The sequence below is a fragment of the Protopterus annectens genome, chromosome 17.part0 (genome assembly GCF_019279795.1).
Source record: "Protopterus annectens isolate FY-2018-M chromosome 17.part0, PAN1.0, whole genome shotgun sequence".
NCBI lineage: Eukaryota > Metazoa > Chordata > Ceratodontiformes > Protopteridae > Protopterus > Protopterus annectens.
In genome coordinates this window covers 654,799,606-654,822,016 of record NC_056751.1, presented here as the reverse complement: position 1 = coordinate 654,822,016, position 22,411 = coordinate 654,799,606, and positions in this window count along the sequence as shown.

Sequence of the window (22,411 nt, the reverse complement as noted above, 5' to 3'; positions counted from 1 at the left end):
TGATACAAAGTGGGACAGGTAGATAAATTATCTGGCAGGGAATGGTGGGAGGTACATGCTGGATAATAGGAGACATATATGCACTAAATAGGGATGAAGAAATATTCTGCAAGATGTTATATATAGTATGTTACTGTATGTACTTCCTAATGAAGACATTGCAGCAAAGGCAGGTTGAGGGAAAAGTTCATACATTGAGTACAGGACGTATATCAAGGCCTAGAAATTGAAATGCACATAAATGCATGAGTGTCTGAGGAGACAGAATAGTGGATAAACAAGAGTGACCAATATCGACAGGCCTATACATGCTTAAAATTGAGATGTTTGCAGAGGAACTTAGATTCAGTTTTGCAATGCTTAAAGAATAGGAGTGAAGAAGATTGTAGTTTGTGTTATAGGCCGATGACTTCCAGTTAATGTCAGAGGATATGGCTGCAACAAGTGGAATTATAGGGGAGACATTTGAGAAGATTAAGGAAGTGTCAGGACTCAGGTGTAACAACAAAATTATAGTGGTAGCAAAATTAAGAAAAAGAAGAGGAAAGGGGGATAGGTGAGATAAAAGTAATAGAGTTCACTATGTACCTAGAGATCAATGGTGGAAATACAGAGAAAGAGACCCAGCTGGGAAAATGTATCAGTAGTTTGAAAAATTGTAAGAAATATTCTACAGAGAGAGAAGTAGAGACTTATACATTGCCTGGGAGAATTAATGCAGCAAGGATGATAATACCGGAAATAACTCACTGAGTGCTCCACTACATGCACACCGACCCAAGGGGCAAAAGGCTACCACAAATGCAAAAAAATGACATAGAGGACTGGGTCAATAAAGTTAAGGGGAACAGAGTGGAGTGTGCAGGGCAAAAATGAGAATGAATAGGAAAAGGGTTGGGGGTTCCTACATATCTCAACATATGCACAAACATGTAACATCATTCACTGCATAGAAACAGATGAGAAGGAGGCTAATCCAAAGACAGTATGAGAGAGGGAGCGATGGAGAAGGACATAAATGAAGCAGCTCTAAAAGAACTAACTAGGATGCTTGAAATGAGGTGAAGGAAACTTAAAAAAAGGTTGGTTACAGAAGGGTGGGGCAAAGATAGAGAAGACAAAGAAATCTCTAGGCAAACTAGAATACTACTAGAGGAAGTTTTGGTATTCAGAAAAAAAGTATTGTGGGAAATATATAAAAATAATGGAGAAGTAAATGCAGAAATGCTTAACTATGGAAGCCTAGAGGTGGAACCACTTAGGACTCAGGGACATCTGAAAAAAGAATGCAGGGAGAGCAACAGAGAAAGAAACAGGCAGAGTGGAGGGGCAAAATGAGAGGGAATGGTACCATAAAATAAATGGAAGACGTTAGGGAAGCAAAGGACTAAACAGATCTATGAATTTTTAAGGGAAAGACGGGACAAAGTCAAAGAAGAAGAATGAGAAAGAACTGGGGAAGAGAGGATAAATGGAAAGGAATTGCAGGATATTGGAAGAAGACAATTCAGGCAGTTAGTCACATACAGAAAGCACACAGAGAGGGAGATCAATGTCTGTGAATACAGTATAGATGGTATCTAACCCATATGCAATTGAGAAAGGAAGGGAGAAAGAAGGAGAGTAGATGCTGGAGGTGTCAGGAGAGTAGATGCTGGAGGTGTCAGGAGGAGGAGACAGGAATGATGCACATGTTCTGGGACTGTGGGTGGGCACAAGAAGTCTGGAAGCAGGCAGAGATGATCTAAGAAGACAGTTTGAAAAGAAGCAAACCAACCTTATTAATTCTGTATATGGGGCATAAAGAAAGAGGACAGCATCTATAAAAAAAGTGAAACAAATGAGAAATAAACATTATCGGACTGCTGAGTACTGAAAGCCATCATCTCTCAAAACTGGAAGGAGACAAAAACCATATTAGAGCAAGAATTACACAAGGTCTCTGGCTATAGTAAAAAGATGGCAGAATCTGACTGGAATGAGGAATGGAGAAAATGAAAAATCCAATGGAAAGAGGTATTGGAATCCTACAAGAGTAGAACCATAACAGGAGGAAGGAGGGGGCAAGCTCAAAGGGAAACCGGGGAGGGTGAACAGGGATAGAGTAAGAAATGAAGCAGCTAACCGCTGCTAAGATATGGTGCTCCATGCATGAGGATTGCATGTGAGTGTAAAATATTAGATGGAGTTAAACTGTCAAATGTAAATGGTGCTCCATGCATGAGGATTGCATGTGAGTGTAAAATATTAGATGGAGTTAAACTGTCAAACGTAAATGGTGCTCCATGCATGAGGATTGCATGTGAGTGTAAAATATTAGATGGAGTTAAACTGTCAAACATAAACACCAGTTTTGTGCTGCATCCAAAGGAAAAGATAAGATGGATCGTATTTAAGGATATAAATGAAATGAGACAGCCACTAATGATAACAAAGAGCACCATAAATGAGGACAACATGAAGAGAATTTTGTATAATTTGTAAGTCTCAGTTTGGGATGAGCTCCAGTCATTGTAATGCCTTTTGTTGTACAAAAGTTTTAAAACAGAAAGCCTAGGATAAAGTCTAGTAACTTAAAGGAGTGTTTTAATCTGCACCTTGGGGTTTACATCCTTAGTCTGTTATTTGTTTTAGTACCCATGATTTGCATACAGACAACCCCATTACATTGCAAGACAGAAAATGAACTGGATTGCCTCATGACTACTGACCAGTAAAGGTTTCAATTGCAAATCTCTATGGTCCATTTTAATGTTCAAGTTTATACTTCAACCCAGCTTTTCAACTTTTAAGTATCCAAGCTGTGTGGCAAGAAACCATATCAAGGACATTTGCTTACACTTGTACATGTTATAGATGGAAATCTCTACCAATCACAGATAACACCACAAAAGAAGCGTACTCTTTATTAGCCAAAATGATTTCATTAAATTATTCTACCTGTGTGTAAACAGATTATTTGAAATATTTCAATCTCTGTGTTTAGGTGTTCAATCCCAATCCCTGTAATATGACTTTTGTGTATAGGGGAGTGACTTACAGTTGTTGTTCTGACAGGCAGTTCATTCATTGGCTAAGGGGGAATGTGGACTTTTTCCATTCTGCACTGCAACTACAAAATACATATATACATACATACATACAAATATTTCAAGCATGGGCATTAATGCCCTTCTAGCATTCCAAACACTTGTTCCCATATTAAGTGTCCCGACTGTTCTCAAAAACGTCTAAACTAGTACTTGCTTTAATGTAATTAGGTAACCTGTTCCATGCATCGGCTACTCTTTCAGACAACCAATTAGTACACTTCTCATTCCTATAGAATCTTCTACATAGGTTATCTGATGATTCTCTAGTACTTTTTGATAACCCCAAACATTCCCAGAGGTAGTTGTCTCTAAATGCCCTGTATACCTGAATAAGATCACCTCTTAGATATCTGTAAGAGACACTGTACAAGTTCAGATATTTTAGTCTTTCATAATAGCTTACATTTTCACATCCATGGATGCCCTTGGTATATTTCTGCTGTATTCTTTCCATTTTATTCATGCTTGTTTTCTTATAGGGTTTCCATATTGTTATTCCATACACAAGTTTGGGTCTAATGTAACTAACAAACAATAACTTAATTATTTTTGATTACCTAGACTTTATAAATCTTTTTATACAACCTATATTTCTATAACTATCATTAACCAATTGGCTGACATGATTAGAAAAACTCATAGCTAAATTTACCCATATACCCAGTTCCTTAAATGAGTCTATAGTTTCAATCACTGTGTGCTGTATTAAATATTCACCTTTCAATTTATGCCTCCCAAATCTCCTATGCTTAGTTTTTGATGTACTTATCAGCATATTATACTCCTGTGCCCAAATGGTCAATTTAGTCAAGGTATTTTGTACACATGCCTTATCTGTAACACATGTAATCAGTTTACCCAATTTCAGGTCTTCTGCATATAGACTATAGAACACCTGAGATGAAAAAATTAGGTCTGAAATATACAATCTAAACAAGTAAGGGCCTAGGACAGAGCCCTTTGGGACACCCTGACTGTAACCAAAGATTTCATATGTCCAGTTACTGCATGATACTTGCCATATCCTATTTCTAAGCTATGCTGCTATCTATCTTATCAAGAGTACATCAATACCTAGTTGTACTAATTTATTGATCAGTTTTTTGTGTATGACCCTGTCAAATGCTGAAGTTAAATCTATATAAATTACATCACAACACAGCTTTTCATTCATAGGTATTATTATATTGTTATAGAACATCATGTTACAGGGGTAATATATCTGTTTTCAACATATGCATGCCAATATATGGTTAAGTCCCAAAAAAAAGATGTTGAAAACACTTCTTCATGTGAAATCTTTGTGTAATCCTCAATGTTATGAATATAAACTTAATTCACATGAGAATTAAATACATTTTAATAAAATACCCATACAATTAATAGCTAAGATGTTAAGGCAGCAGAATAGTGACTGCTTGGGCTACATCAAGAACTAGGCTGCCTAAAAGGTTTTTACTGGGGTGCAACATGAACTCATCCTACATATGAGCATTTTCTCAATATTCCCAGGGCATCTGACAACATCCAGGTGTCGTAAATTTAAGTTTGCTTTTTCACTCATTTGACTGAAATAACTACCAAGTGATGATCAGTTGACAGCTTGTCAGTTTCTGGAATGTGCATCCTCAGTTCTGAAGATGCAGTGTAGAAGTCAGTCATTTATTTTTGTCTAAAGGTATTCTAGTACCAAATGTATTAATATTCAGACATGCTGTTTGTAATGATTAGTAAACATCTAGAATGGAATTGCAATGTTCAGTCAGATGTACCTCAAAATTTAACACTTCAGCACAGATCTGGACTTCATCTTATACCCTTTTCTCTAGTTATTTACTCAACTTTGTAATTTGAATACAACATTTCTAGGGCTACAGGGGTGCAGTATTCAGTCGCCTACAAAAACATTGTCTCAAAAGCGGCATTCAATGTTATGTTATTGGTATTTGTTTTCTATTTTGGGGAGCTGACCAAGCCACAAAATACTTTTTTAAACTATCCCCTGGATTTACGAAACCCTTTATAGCATGCAGGATTAGTCTAAGAGCTATATTCAGCAATATGGCCGATGTGTGATCCAGGAACAAGCTCCCGGGACATGCATGTGAGTTCTCAGGCTAATCCTGCACAGACCGAGCTCCTGTATGCAAATTACCCTCCTTTGTAGGAGAATACCATGCAAATGAGGGTAATTTGCGAACCAGGAAGCTGGCAGCTATCAGTGCAGGATGAGTGCAGTCTGCAGAAATGTACTCAGTTAGTAACCGAGTCCATCTCCACCCATGGCAGTTCTGGATCTTTTGTGTGTGTTTCAATGTCTGTGTATGGAGCAATGCATCACAGGCTACTCATTCGCAGTACATTTCAAATGCCCTACTTTTCCAATCCTACTGATGTTAATCATTGTGAAATACAACTTTGGGGAGAAAGTTCTTTAGTAATCCCTGTGGTGCGACCTATAACTGCTCCATGCTGTAGTGTGATGTAGGCTTTGGTCCACACATGACAGTTGTGGATGTTTTGTGTGTGTCCTGTGGTGTGTCCTCTAACAGCTCTATGCTGTAGTGTGATATAGGCCTAGATCAAGGGTTCAATACCCACACATGACAGTGGTGAATGTTTGTGTGTGTCTCACTGTCTGTGTAGGTAGCAATGCATTTTAGGCTAGTCACTCACAGTACAGTTGAAATGCCCTACTTTTGTAATCCTGCTGATGTCATTCAGTGTGAAATACACCTTTGGGGAAGAAGTACTCCATTAATTTCCATGGTGTGTAATATAACTGTGTAGTAGTGTAGTTTAATAAACTAGTTAAGTAGGGGTTCTACTCCCAGACCTGACAGGTGTGTGTGTAACTTGCATCCTGTGTAGAGGTGAGTGTGTACAATGGGGAGGGGGTTTTTGCTTATTTCTTTTATGGTGGCCCTACTATATATCACAATGTCAGCCACACAGGGATAACAGATGTAAATTAGCTGGGGAGGCTGGGGTGCAAAGCCATACCCATACATGTGACATCAAGGCCAGCCAGTCCAAGTAAACAACTCCACTATTACCCAGAACACACACTCAACCCATGTGTCATACGCACACACATGCCTAGGCAACAGCCAGTATGTGGGTAGTACACTGCATATTGGCCAATGATAGTAAATATGCAGTGATAGCAGTGGGTGACAGAGGGCATGTCAACCTGCCCATCTGTCCAATATGTGCGTACATGCAGACAGTGCACCTCCACTATGTTCCCCAGTGGACACCTGCACCACCTGTGGTGCTTTCACATGTGACACACAATGGACATACCATGCCTGACAACATTCCCTGTATGGACAGATGACACTGACATCAAGGAATGCCATTGACATGCTATCAATGTAGGTGAAAGGTAAACCTGCTGCCCATTACCAGTTCCTGACACAGGTCAGCAAGACAGGCTCATCTGATGATAATCTGTGTTCACAACATGGCCCAGACACCCCAGGTACAGTTCCACGTCACTGTACATGCATGTGGGAGGTGTGCACATCCCAGACATTATCCATGTCATGGACTAAGGAACACATACATGGCATGTGGTGTACAGCATTGGCCACACACAATAGTCACCCAGGTGACTGGATGGGGATGCAATGGGCAAATGCAGTAACTACAGCCTGACCCACAATGCAGACCATTGTCATGTAGCCTGATGCCAAAGTATACCCATTGCCTACCCTTGTACAGCCTGCTGGCACAGTTGACCACCACACACCCCTCATACTCTTTGCCCATATGGCCTTGATATGACCTGTGTGGTGCATGTGATACCTGCACATTGATGTGCTGTGACAATCCCACTAGTGATGAGTTGCACTCCTGGCCTTGCCACGTGTGTCAATGTGTGTGTGTCCCTATGTGAGTGTGCCTGTGTTGACACTGGCACCTGTTCATGCAGACAGGCATGTGTACGACACTTACCATACATCTACCATATCCATGTTGCAGATGTCACTCACCCTCATATATATGTTCTGAGTGCTCCACATCAGGTAACCCATGTGGTGCATCAAATAACTGCGTCTAACTGTGATAGCACTACATAGTTGTCGGGGGTTTGTTATCCTATGCTGGTAGGTGTCTGACGCAAACATGTATCTACCTCTGTCTGCCTCCCCCACTCCCTCTCTGGTGGATGTGGAGACCCACACCTGCCTTGCTTAGGCAGCAGCATGTATATTTTACATGATGCTCATGATCAGCTGATGGCCTCTGCACAAATTGCAGCTCTCCCCTAGCTGATTGCATGTGGAACAGCTGTGGTAACAATCCCATAGCCAGTTGCATGGAAACACACTCCAATACCCAGGAACATCATGGTGGCGTTGGGCCTTTGCACTGTGAGCAGGAACTACATCTGTTGTTTGGCAAACAGCATCTCAGATGGATTGGGGATTTACCTCTAACAACGTACACTGTGGAAAGAGGGCAACAAACAGGAGGGTGATGTACCTGACCTGACTAAAATCTGTAAGTGCTGCTATACTGCATTTGGAGTAATGTTGGTTTAACAGTGTTTGTCTAGATTTGCCTGTCGTACATGACACAATACCTCCCATGTCAGTTCCATGTATATGAGGAATCCCCATCTGCAGGGTCATCTGCAGACTGGGCAGTTTTGTGCCTATGGTTTCATGTGATAGCCACAGTACATCTATCTGTGGAATGCAGAAGGTAGTGTGAAGATTGCAGTCTGTAGATGGTGAAGGCCATGACAGTTACTGACTTCATATCCCTCATAGAACATATGTTGCAATAAACCACATTACAGTGGAAAATATATGAGGTTATCGCAGCAACATATCTATACTGGCCCTGTGTATGTGCTGTCAGCCACACCTCTGTCAACCTTTGTACATATGGTGAGCATGAAGTGATGCATATGTGTTGTACACCATAAATACTGTCATCATATCTGATAAGCCAGTGATATATCAGATTGCTACACATCATGTACAGTAGGGATTATGTTTCATGACATAAGCTGGACATTCACTGGATGTTTGTACAGTACTGAGGTCTGTGTAGTGATGGTGAATGTCGGCAGTGTGTGTATTGTTAATATGTACTTTAGCCTGTGTACAGACTGGGGTAGATGTCATTGTTCTAGCTTCACATATATCAGATGTTACATGCTGCCCCACTGTATGGTACCATTTTGCTGTACACATTTGTAGGGCCATACACACTCATGTCCCATACCACAGACAGCCATCAGACCAAACTGTGCAGCAGCCCAGTATATGTAGGGTCATTCTGTGAGTGGCACATATGTGGATGTTGTAGTACAGATAGTTCATATACTGTAATATTATGCTTACCATATACATATATATTACCATATCATATTAGCTTACCATATGTGGTTGTGGCTGTGTTCACATTGGTTGTGGCTATGCACTGTCACACAGGTATATCTTACCCTGTGCTGTGACATGGCTGTTGAACCTGCTATATATGCAGGTACATGTGTATACCCCCATACAAGATGTAGGCCAGTGTTGAGCCAGTCTGCCTGTAGCCTGCACAGTGAAATGTTACATGCCTAGCAGCTTAGTGTACTTAAACAGTGGGATGTTATGTGCAGATTCTTGCCAGATGTTCTACTGCTGAGCCTCCCTTAAACGTCATGTATGTCAGATAGAGCAGTGGGATGCTGTACAAATGTATGTCAATATCAAGTGGGTAGTATGTGTCTATGGCACCCCTGTACTAGCGCTCATTATGTGTCAGGCCATACAGCTGTAAGTAGGTTTGCGTCAGTTTGTGCGGAGCTGAGCACTGCCTACACAGGTCAAGCAATTTAGAAGCTAACTGAGTGTATGAAAATGTAACCAGAGGTTAGCAGTGCTTACCTCCAAGCAAACCCACGCACAACTGCTTTAAAGTGCCTTAATCACTCTGTATCCAAGGGGGTGTGTTCTGCCCAGCAAATAAATAAACAGCTCCTGCAAAGCTCAAAACCAGGACCCTACACACCATACACAAAGTGATTTGCCACTAAGGCATGGCAGATATGCATAATCATGATGTTTTTGCATACATATCATCCAGCCCAGATATACAACACTACAGGGAATGTATTCTGCCATGTAGATGTATTTGTGTGTGTGTAAATATTCAACTTTAAATGGATATATCTATATATGTAGATATAGCTATAGAACTCTCTCTCTCTCTCTCTCTCTCTCTATATATATATATATATATATATATATATATACCAATGAATACATATATACATAGATACGCATACATCTATAGATATATATGCATATATCCACATGTCCCACATATATACAGAACTAGGAATGCATATATGTCAGCATATATATGGCTCACCTTTCAAAGGGAGAAATCCATGTGTCCAAATGCTGGAACACCAAAACGATGTTCTCCACATTGCACAATCATGCAATAAATGCATCAAATGTGTAATGAGCGAATGTCACTACACATTCGCTCATTGCAGATTTTGCAATTTGGGTGCGGATGGCACTATAGTGGGGATGGGGAATATTTGCCTATCCCCACTGTACTGTGAACTCGGAGTTAGTATAGCACAGTAGGGGGATTGTGGGGGTCCCAGCCCAGATGGAGGGTGCAGGGGGGCATGCCCCCCTGCATTATGATATTTATTCCAACTTGCAGTTCGAGAGTCAGTGAAGGTGCCTTTTGAACTGCTGTGTTTTGAACTGTGGTGCAGTAAGAAATGATAGATTTGTCCTTTCGGTTTGCAGAAAGGGCCGTTCGAAGAAATGATTGTCTCCCTTTCAAAGGTGAACACATATATATCAATATGGGTATATATGGACATACGTTTAAAAAGTATGCTGAGAATAAAAATAGATTGGTACAGTAACAAGTAACTACTAAGAAAAACATAAAAGTACCGAATCTAACACAGCTGAAGGTAAAACAATAAACTTTAATGTACACAAAAGAGAGTAAGCGCTCTCACTGTGTGCCCTCACCACTTCATCATACTGTTCTAAACTAGTAACAAATGCAGTTAAATACCATAAGTTAATTAGTCAATTAAAGCAATGATAAAAGCATCAGTTATGTAAAAGAAAAATGTCACGACAAGAAAGCAGGCAAATGAAACATATAAAAACGATAAAAAATAAATGTAAAAAATATGTATAGAAAACAATCCTATACTCAGTGTTTGAGAGGTCTAGCTTTGAAGAAAGGCTTAAGAGAAACAACTTCATTAAGACCTGGTATTTTATCAGCCTGCAAGTTTATACACGCTAGTCCTACTTACATGCACCCTAATATGCACTTTAAAATAGACACAAACTTTTATGCTGATTGCAGGACTAAAAACATTGTTTATTTTAGTTACTACACTTTCTGCCATGCTTTTTATGTAGACATGAGTAACAGACAACTCAAAGACAGGGTGCTGGAACATCAGAGAGACATTAGAAACAAGAGAGACACCAATGCCCTTGCTAAGAATATTATGTGCCATGGACAGGAACATAATTTTAAATTCCTTGTGCTAGAGATCATCCCTGAGAGTTTGAGAGGGGGAGATCTTAGGAATCGCACAGAATCTGCAGAGCAAAAATGGATTCTGTCTCTTAATGCTGATAAAATAACAGGTCTTAATGAAGTTGTCTCTCTTAAGCCTTTTTTAAAAGCTAGACCTCTCAAACACTGAGTATAGGATTGTTTTCTATACATATTTTTTACATTTATTTCATATCTTTTTTATATGATTAATTTGCCTGCTTTCTTGTTGTGACATTTTTCTCTTAGATAATTGATGCTTTTATCACTGCTTTAATTGACTATTTAACTTATGGTATTTAACTGCATTTGTTACTAGTTTAGAACAGTCTGATGAAGCGGTGAGACCACACCGTGAAAGCGCTTGTTCTCTTTTGTGTGCATTAAAGTTTATTGTTTTACCTTCAGCTGTGTTAGCTTCGGTACTTTTTTGTTTTTCTTAGTATATATGGACATACATCTGTTGATGAAACTGGAAATGTAACCACAACATATATGTCCACATACATCATTGATGGGTTTGAGAGACCAAAACAACATATATCTGGCATGGATAGGTATGGCTCCCCCCAGCCAAACATGTCTGGCCTGCAATACAATACCAACCTTAGCAGATCCCATACCCAGCACCCTACACAACAAGGGCAGTACATGTTAACAGTACTCCATCCCACCTGTAGGATGTTAGGCTGGCATTACTAAGATATGACGCAATACAGTCAAGTGATATGTCATGCTTAGGGGAACCCCCTGTGCAGGCGCAGTAAGTAGCTGGCATCCCTCATACGATCCAATAGGCCTACACCTGACAATGGATTCAACAATGTTGGAAAGGATGACCACAAACCCACCATGTCAGCTGGGAACTACCACTCAGTAACCTAATGACCCTGGTCTGCAGGGACATGGAACATATCAACAATGAACCCAAGGCCAATGTCACTGATAATCTTAACACATGGGACCCCACCACTGTTGGACTTTACCCAATCATGACAAGTGTAGATGAGGGCTAGGAAGTGCACAATGCCTGTGTATATCATAACAGGCATTTGTACACCATCCCACATATAGGAATGTGTGTATTTGTTAAGAGATCTACCTCCGTTCACAGAATATGTTTCCACCAGGATTGGTTGGCAAATGCCGACATTCACAGGTGTAGATGTACAGTCCTTCAAAGGTCATAGATATGTTAATGCCCTCCTCCACACTGTAGAGGTGTGCAGCACTACTGGGGTTGCTATAATTCACTGGGTGTGGCTGTTATGGACACATCTGCCATTATTGCAGTTACAGTTGCATCTATCCCCCCACATAGCTGTCTGTACTACTGTACAGTGCATATAATCAGGTTGTTAGTTGCTGTTTACACCATTCATAGTAGTTTAGCACCTCATACCCTCCTACAGGTAGGGCTATGCCACCAGCATTGGCACACACATGTTACTGAGGTGAGGATCACAGTAGAGTGGGGAGAGGGACATACACCCTGCTGTTAGCATGTTCACTGTCATCCACATTGCAAACTGTATATATAGCAATGTGTGGTTGTGCTTATCCTATCTTGGTGGGGTTACATGTGCAACAGATGTGTTACCTGCATGGGGACATACCCCCATGTGTACAGTCTTGTACGTGTACTGCATCCAAACCAAAGACTATGTGTGTTATACCCAGCCATGGCATGTGTACCACCCACTATACATACTGGTGTCCACTGTAGAAGGCCTGCTGACACCACTACATCCATCAGCCATGTGGCACATGGACAAACACAACACAATAAGAATAGATAATGGTGACAACAATACAACATTTTTAATTTCAGCTATGATGCATTATGGCTGCACAGCTACACCTTCCAAGATATTAGCATTTCACTTTACTGCTGACAACATGCTACATGTCATTTCATTGCTACACTGTTGCACAGTCACCCTGTGCATCAGCACCATGTTAGCCTGTCCTTGCATCAATGTTACAGATGTCAGGTAGTGGCACAGGTTTTAGCATATGTACAGGGTGTGTTGTTGGTTTGCCAGAGGCCTATGCTGAACCATACAGTTGACAACATGTGTGTGTGTGTGTGTGTCTGTGTGTGTGTGTGGGGGGGCTGAGTACTGTTATGGGCCACTGGTGATGTTGTGTGTGCAGGTATGTGGTTGCCCTAGATTTGTTGTTTATGTGTGTGTGTCTGCATGCACACAGTTCCTCCATGTGGCTGCCCTAAACAGGGAATTGGGAGATAGCTGCAGACTGTACCTGGCCGGGTTTGCAGTTCACCATCTACAGCCACGGACATGGGACCTGTGCCTGGCAGGGATGCTACAGGCAGTATCAGATACAAAGCCAGATTGGGTACTGTCCCCCGAGGTTGACAGATGTCCACTGGATCCAGGTCCTCCTGGGACTGGCCAGGGCCACGTGCACGTGGTCTGATATGATGGTCTGTGGACAGCATCCCCCCACAGTGCTGGGGCTAGTACTGACACTACAGGAGTGGCTGTGACTGGTGGTATGTCTACGGTGACCTCCAACTGCTGGTGTTTCCAGGCATACATCCACGTGGCCGTCGCAACTGTCCTTTCCTGTCCTGATGCATGGACATGACATTGTGGATGAGATCCAATGTCTCACCCCACTGTCTATCCATGAACCCGGTGTAATTATGGATGGCACCTGCTAGGTCATTGATGCTGTCAGTTACAGAAGAATGATGACCCCTCTGCGCCCTTACACCCTGCCTGGTGTACCATTCCATTCATGGCTGTGCCTCCATGACAGTCTGGAACATGTGTGTGTGGTTGATATAGATGTGCCACGTCTGCCAGGGGCATGATGACCAGCAGTGCTCTGACGAGCACCCCTGAACATCTGCCTATGTGATACTCCACCAGACATCTGGCTATGGCTGCTGTGTCCTGATACATGTGCCATAAATACCACACTGTCCTGGCCAATGCCAACCATAGACTGTCCCTCAGCTAAGGCCAATGGTGATGAGGTATATACAGGCAGTGTGACTGTGTGCGTGGATGGGGTGGATACATGTGGGATGTCAAGTGGTGGCCCAGTGGTAGCCCATGGTGACCCTCCTATGCCTCAACACACCTATCCTCATGGTCACTGTCTGTATCAGTGACATCAGATTCCCTGCGGGGGGGACTCAGCCCCACCTCACTACCTGTGAGGGGAAAACAGGGAACAGACTGTAAGACCTGCATATCACTGTTAAACAGTACATACACACACACATATGTGTGCAGACATAGCTACACACACAGACATGCACACATGCAGTCGACATACATGGCAACCCATACACTCCACCATGAAACTACACTAGATCAGAAAATGTCAAGTAGTATCCAAAAACACAGTAGTCACGAACAACAGCATTAATGAAGCTTTCGGGTCTACACCCTTCATCAGCACATAAAATCAACTTATACAAACCACATTTAAATAGAGGAACATTTGAAAATCACATGAACAAGCCAGCCATTCAGATAAAGACCCAAATTAATTATGCAAATTATTTAAAAGCACATCATACCTAAATTTCTTGAATACTCTATTATACTTATAAAATACATATATAAAAAATATATACATATACTTAAATCATCCATATTAAAATAAAATATAAGGAACATTAGAAAAAATGATAAGACAAAACAATTCTCATAAATTCTCCCTTTGTCACTTAACTAACACTGGTTTTATACTTACTGACCCATTTAGGCCCGGAGGTTTATCAGCCTGTAGACGTACTGTCCATTCATATTCCTTCAATAACAGAATATTATCTAGATCACCACCCCTAATGCCCATTTGTACCATACAGATGCACCTAAATTTAAATGCATGTGTTCGAAATTCATGTAAATGTCTGAATAATGCGTTTGTCTCAACCTTCCTTGACTTAGTTAGTAACCTTTTAATAGTTGAACTCATCCCTGCAACAGCAGTGTAGATACACAACAATATTGAAACAGCTGGCTTTAAATTCCTCCTATATTGTTGTAAGTGGCCACCTGCTACAACAATGTTCCACCACGAAAATACACTAGATTAGAAAATGTCAAGTAGTATCCAAAAACACAGTAGTCACGAAGGTGCCCCTATAGACCAGTTTTTGGTTCTTTATCCCTGAACCACTTATGTTGCACAACAGAAGAGGAAGGTGATAGGTCAGTCAACAGTTCTGTTCTTAGATTTACCACCACTTATAATGCTAATACTAATAATGTCTGTAAAATAATTAAAAAGAATTGGATAATTTTGATGTCTCAACCAGACTTAAAAGATTTACTAGGTCCAGTTCCAAGGTTTGCTTTTAGAAATGGTCAAACGTTTAAACAAATTTTATGTTATAAGGATTTTTTGACAGAATTCGTCCCTATACGAGCTAGTATGGGGACCTTTAAGTGTTACAATTGTGTCTGTTGTTCTGATATCAATGATAGTAGTAGTAGCTTCCAGCACCCCATAACAGGTGAATGGTTTAAATTTGTTTCTCGAGCAGATTGTAATACCACTAAGCTAGTTTATCTTGCTAACTGCACTTCATGTAATGTTTTTTTATGTGGGGAAAACATCTAGGAAGCTTAAAGATAGAATAACAGAGCATAGGTCTGAGATTAAAAGGAAGGTTGAGACAAACGCATTATTCAGACATTTACATGAATTTCGAACACATGCATTTAAATTTAGGTGCATCTGTACAGTACAAATGGGCATTAGGGGTGGTGATCTAGATAATATTCTGTTATTGAAGGAATATGAATGGATAGTACGTCTACAGGCTGATAAACCTCCAGGTCTAAATGGGTCAGTAAGTATAAAACCAGTGTTAGTTAAGCGACAGAGGGAGAATTTATGAGAATTGTTTTGTCTTATCATTTTTTCTAATGTTCCTTATATTTTATTTTAATATGGATGATTTAAGTATATGTATATATTTTTTATATATGTATTTTATAAGTATAATAGAGTATTTAAGAAATTTAGGTATGATGTGTTTTTAAATAATTTGCATAATTAATTTGGGTCTTTATCTGAATGGCTGGCTTGTTCATGTGATTTTCAAATGTTCCTCTATTTAAATGTGGTTTGTATAAGTTGATTTTATGTGCTGATGAAGGGTGTAGACCCGAAAGCTTCATTAAACCCATACACTCCACCAGACAGCACCTACAGAGAGCTCCCGCACATCCATAACACACACAATAGCAGGTGATGGTGCAGTACAGTATCACACACAAACCTGAAATTACACACATGTCAGCATGCAGGGCATGTGATGCTCAACAGCATGCAGTGCAACTGTAGTCAATCCCCGTTACCAACATTATACATGGCTGTGATGCATGGCGTCTGGTAGTAGGTGATGGCTTTCCCCCTGGAACTCACTGCACTCATGTCCACAGCATTGCTGTGCATCTGTTCAGCACACTGACATGTACTGTGCACCATATCTCACAGGTGTACACACCATTGCAGGATGTGTATCTGTGTGTCAGTTGTGTTTCTGCTGCTGCTCACAGCCTCTGTGTGTTTCTGGATTACATGTGGACACGTGTTTAGTGAATGCTTGATGTGTATTCACAGATGTCATCATCAATGGTGCATGTATGAGTGATAGACTACCATTAGACCGACCACAGACACAATGTACTGTACCTATTGTGAATGTAGAGACCATTATTGGCCATTATTGAGCCTTGGCTGATGTTGCTTGTGGTACACATAGGTGCATAGGTGAGTACTGGTCTATTGGTCCTGGGGCCTACATAAGCCTAGCCACAAGGGTTCCCAGTCATGCACCACCCACTAATATTATTTCCCTGTGCCCCTGTCAGGCTGTGGCACAGACATACTACCCAGGGTGAATTCCCCATTTCCCATCCAGTTGTCAAGTGTTTCTGTAAAGAGGGCCAATGAGTAGCATTGCCTGACATGTATGTGTAGTCCATTCCAGAGTGTGGGAATTCCCCAGGACAGGGCCTATCCCTCCATTATGTTCTGTGTAATCTGTTGATGAGGTTTAGGACCCTGGAGTGTGTGTTTGCAGAGGAATTGGGATGTATTTATGTGTAGCATGTTCAACTGCTCTGTGTATGACAAAGCTGTGTATGTTGGGCCGATGTCAGCTGTGCCTGGGCAATGTGCACTGGAGTATAGCCACAGTTGTCTGAGATGGACTGTGCATTGTATGTGTTTGAGGCTGATGGTCCCATTAGTGAGGTGTGTGCTCTGTCAGTACACATGTACAGCATGCATTATGGGTAGGTGTGTTAGATGTCTTTATGGCCTACACCATAGCTATGACATGCACAGTGAATTGCCAAGCATAACCTTAAACCATAATCACCAGCATCCGGCCTCTGCCTTGCTGGTATCCCAGAGGTATCTACATTCAGATGGGATAGAGTTGATGTCAGTGGCCACAGCTGTGGCATTGCTACAGGGTAGCTGCAATAAGTCCACAGTACTACAGATTATGCATTACTGCTTATCAGTATTACATAGCAACAGACCCCACATCTCACATATGCATGATCTACTGGTACAGATGCATACACTACAGTCATCTACTGATATGCCCTGGAACCTTACCTCCATGTCTGGCATGTGTTTAGCACCCACCTCCATGACTGTATAAGTCTGTAGCTCATGTGGAATAGGCAGGTTCTACCAGCTGATGAGCAGCTCCTCCACTCTGGTGAGGGGGGATGGATGTTATGCCCCCCCCATTGCAAGGTGGTCACCCTGCACGGCAGTAGTATGGCGGCGTACATGGTGGAGCAGGTCACTACAATGGTGGAGGACCTGTTCATATGTACGGCTGTGCAGCTCCACCTCATTCACCCTGTGGACCATATCATTCCACATGGCTGTTCACTGCTGCTGGTCTTGGCTTGTCCATGAGAACAACAACTGATAGTTTTGGATGATGCTGGTGATTATAACTTCATCCTCAGTGGCAGTGTAGATGGCATTCCTCAGGTGCGCCCTACTCCCTGAATGACATAATAATGGAAAAAAATGTCTGAGCAACTCATATGTCAAGTTTACCATAATACAATACCGATGTCAGTCTCCCGCCACCATATCAGCTCCAACATAATGTTCACACAACGCTAGTGGTATGTCTCTGTTATATGTACCATTGGGTCATATATTGTATTGTACAACACTTTCTGCCATGTGATTATAGACATGCTGCCTGTGGGGACACTAGAGTTGCTGGGCTGTTACAGAGTATTTCACCTACATGCCATTGTCACTGCCACTATGTTTCCACATATGCATGTGGTATGCCTGCTATGTGATTGCTACACATCTGCCATTCTGTGATATTGGGAATATCTATGCATGCTGTTGGACATGTTCTGGGATTGTGTGGAATATTACATCCCTCATATGTCCCATGACAGTTACAAACCAGTATGTGTAGGGTTATTTGCCAGCTGGAACACCACTCCCACCTAATGTGCATATGTTACCAGTCCACATCACATGCGTGACCCACCATGGAACCTCATTTTTTACTGTTCCGTCACTACTTTTATATTATTTAATATACACTTCTTTTATATTGCTTACTCTAATACTGTCTATTTAGATTCTTTCAGACTATAGTTTTACATAAATATCATAAATATTATAACACATGTATATTGCCTCTATTTATAATATATTTTTCTTTTGTATATTTCATATAGGTACATTTTTAGAGATTTTATGATATATATATTTTATACTTTCACATCTCAACACTTTTTAAATGGAATAAATATTTATATATTTTAGCCTCCAGTTTAGCTAAATATGCAAAATTTCTTCCTATTGGTTTGTCAAAATAGATAGAAGTGCTAAGCCAACTTTGACAGCCTCATTTATTCTAGTTTAGATATAGGGCTACATCTAGGCTGCTATAGATATAGTTTTTAAAAAGTACCTTTTGCACATTGACATTTGCATCCTTTCTATGTATATGGGCATTTTTAGATATATATATAATGTCTCTGTACTATTTTTATATATTTTTTATATTATTTCATTTTACTTCATTATGTATAGAATTTATCTAAGTGCTAAGGCTTTTATGCAATGTGGAAAGAAAGATTTCTATGCTCGTTCTTAGTCTGTTTGTTTGTATGATGAAACAGCTTTTACAATTCTTCAGAAACTGCATTGACACCTTAATAGACATAACAGCTTCTTGCAATCAATTCTGAAATTGTTATATTAAGTGGATAATTGACGCAATTTATCATTTATCTGTGCTATATAAGGAACTAGACCTGATACAACTAAATAGATCTGAAGAAGCGTACAGTCCGTACGTGAAAGCGCTCATCTCTTTCCTTGTTTTTGTACCTAAATAAAGAACTTTTTGCTGCATTATCATGGTGGTCTTCATACTGGTGTTCTTCTACGATATCTACTTGTTTTAGTGGTGAGGACCTTTGGAGGCTAGCTGGGATTGTGTTATATACTTGTTGCTGCTTCTACTTTATCCTTGGCTGCCTGCACACGATGGATGCTATTGCAATCGAATTGGACTATGCACCGACTAAACAATGTGGGGTAAGAAAATGGAACAACCTGCTTGAATTGAAAGACAATCCCTTACTAAATATTAATATGGAGTTCACTTCAACTGTGCTAAATACAGAGAAAGGCAATACTGATAAGTTAAAAGACTTTAATGTCGCCATAAGAGAGCTAGAAAACATATTATATAAACTATATAGACTCACTTGGCAGAGACGTCACTTAGAAGCGTGTTTACACTTTAAAGTAATTCCGAGGGGAATGAGAGTTCTATGTATGCCTTCATACGGAGAAACCCACCCCGAATTATTAAGAAAATGGCAACAGTTAAACTTGGATCTGGGGTTCAATTACATAAGGCTTCTAATTGAATATTTTTCACCGATTGAAAAAGACCTCAATACACAAGCTGAAACTCTGACAAAAGACATTATAGTTAACTTTAAGGAGGAGCAATTTCAACAGAGACTAGATAATATGTACAATCAGCTTTCCATTTATGGTGATAAACTACAACAGATAAAAACACGCAAACTCTACAGAGACCATACAGATTTTGCTAATAATCATGTTTTTGCCTGGCCGAGATACCGAGAAGTTATTACAACTGAAAATGTGCCTAGTGTGAACTCTAGTCAAACTGAAGAACATTCTATCAATCAGAGTAATGTTTCGTCTTCACTGAATAGTAATTCCACCTTAAGGAATCCGGTCATTTCAACTGAAGCCTCTACGTCATCTGCATCATTGAATATATCAAATCACGAGGTGAGAGACACTCCCCCTCCTAACCAACAAGCATTTGCTCAACAGAATGCGAGTATACAAGGCGCCAAACCCAAAATTAAACAAGGTAATCTAGAGGGTTTTTTACCCCTACCACTGAAATTTCGGAAGAACCTCCAGAGCAGATCGAGGAGCAGAGGGCGTACAAAAAGAAAGTACTCTGGGGAAGAAGCGACGTTCGGCAACAGAAACCGGAGAAGGGAACAGAGAATTTAGTTTTTAACTTGTCACAACGGACTTTAACTGAGACTGACTATGCATTACTAAATAGAGGCTTATCCTTCATACCAGCCCATGTTAGTAATATTAGTGAAGTGTTAACTGACCTGCGGCTATTTGTTCGTAAAGTTAATTTGAAATGCATTTTTGATAAAAACAGAGTTAATTCTACTAACTATGACATGGAGGCTAACAATTTTAAAAGGAAGAGTACTTTTACTCCTTCCCAGACACCAGTCACTGAATGTTTCACAAAAGCTTGTGAAACAGATTTTTATAGACATTTTAATAATAAAATGAAAAATTTATATACTAATGTATCACATTTTGAATGGGAATCTTTATATGCCCTTCAACATGACAAGAATATTGTAATTAAACCCGCCGATAAAGGTGGCGGGATTGTGATATTAGATGATACACTATATAACAATTTAATGCACACTATGCTTAGAGACACTGACACCTACAAGGAGATAAATATTAATGACCTGACAAAAGTTATTTTTTCAGTACACCATGAACTATATGACTTCCTGATGTGCAGGCAGATAAACCAAGAATTATATTTGTACTTTTTAATAGAGCAACCCAAGATTCCATACATAAAAGGGCTGCCTAAAATACACAAAGGCATAATACCACCACCTTTACGTCCGATTGTGGTTGGAGATGGTTGGGTCACTGAAACAATGTCAGTGTATATAGAAAAGAAACTAAGACCCATTATTGATGGTATAGCTTCCATTTTAAAAGATACATATCAGTTGCTAGATGTACTAGGAGATTTTAAAGAGGGTATTCCTGCTAACTGTCTTCTAATAACCATGGACATGAAGAATTTATTTACCTCTATTCCGAATAGCTATGGTTCTGAAGCTATTAGACACATTATTCATAATATAGGTAAATTTGATAATAATGAACAGATTCTTTTGAATGCCATTCTAGATCTCATATTAAACAATAATGTCTTCATGTATGACAATACCTTGTTTTTGCAACAATGGGGAGTGGCTATGGGCACTCCCTGTGCGAATACTTACGCGAATCTTGTGGTCTATTACTGGGAGTGCATGCACTTATTCAATAATGTTAATTTTGAAAAGATGTCACTATATAAACGTTTTGTGGATGATATCATAATCTTTTGGAATGGTACGCTAGAAGAATTCCTTGAATTTGTGGAACATCTAGAAGCCACTACTTCCTTCTTCAAATTTACCATTGAACATTCCACAACCAAAATAAACTTTCTTGATATCACTATTATTAAAGATGACAATGGTCATCTAAGTCACACTATCTACAGGAAACCCTGTTGGAAGAATACATTATTAGAATATAGTAGCATGCACCCCAGACACATATTTCGCAATATTATAAAGGGTCAGTATACTAGGGTCAATAAATTATGCAAGGACCATGGAGACAGAATGGAACAAATATTGAAATTAGAAGACATGTTTATAGAGAGAAACTATAGTAAGGAATTGATTCAATCGGTTAAACAGCCTTCCTGTTTACTTCAAACCCCCTTTATACAGAGGAAGAGCCTAAATCAGGCTCAAGGGGGATATAGTTTGAAGAAAAGTGTTATACCTTTTCAAACTAGATATACCAGTGACAACAGATCTATAGTTGAGATTATACAAAAAAACTAGCATATTCTCCTTACAAATGATGATATAAAGAGTTTGGTAGGGATTAAACCAAGGTTTATTTATACTAACAGCAAGAACCTTAAAAGATTATTATGTATTGAAAAGTATAATGACAAGTCTAGTAAGGTACATGATATAAAACAACTTGACGAAATAGAAGGATGGATTAGATACAATAAGCTAGGAACTTATCCATGCAACACATGTAATATGTGTAGCTATATCTCCAATGATATAAATTTTACGCATCCCAAGCTAGATATTAATTTTAGACCTAATTTTAAATCAACTTGCACTAGTTCAAATTTGATATATCTAGCAAACTGCCAGGATTGTGATGCGTTCTACATAGGAATGACAACAAGACCTCTGAAAGAATGCATATATAATCATATATACGACATTAGGAAAAAAGATCAGAAAAATGCTCTTGCCAAACACATATCAAATAATCCTGGTCATAGTTTCAGATTTAGAACATTACAACTTGTACATTTAAATAATAGGAAAGGTGACACATTC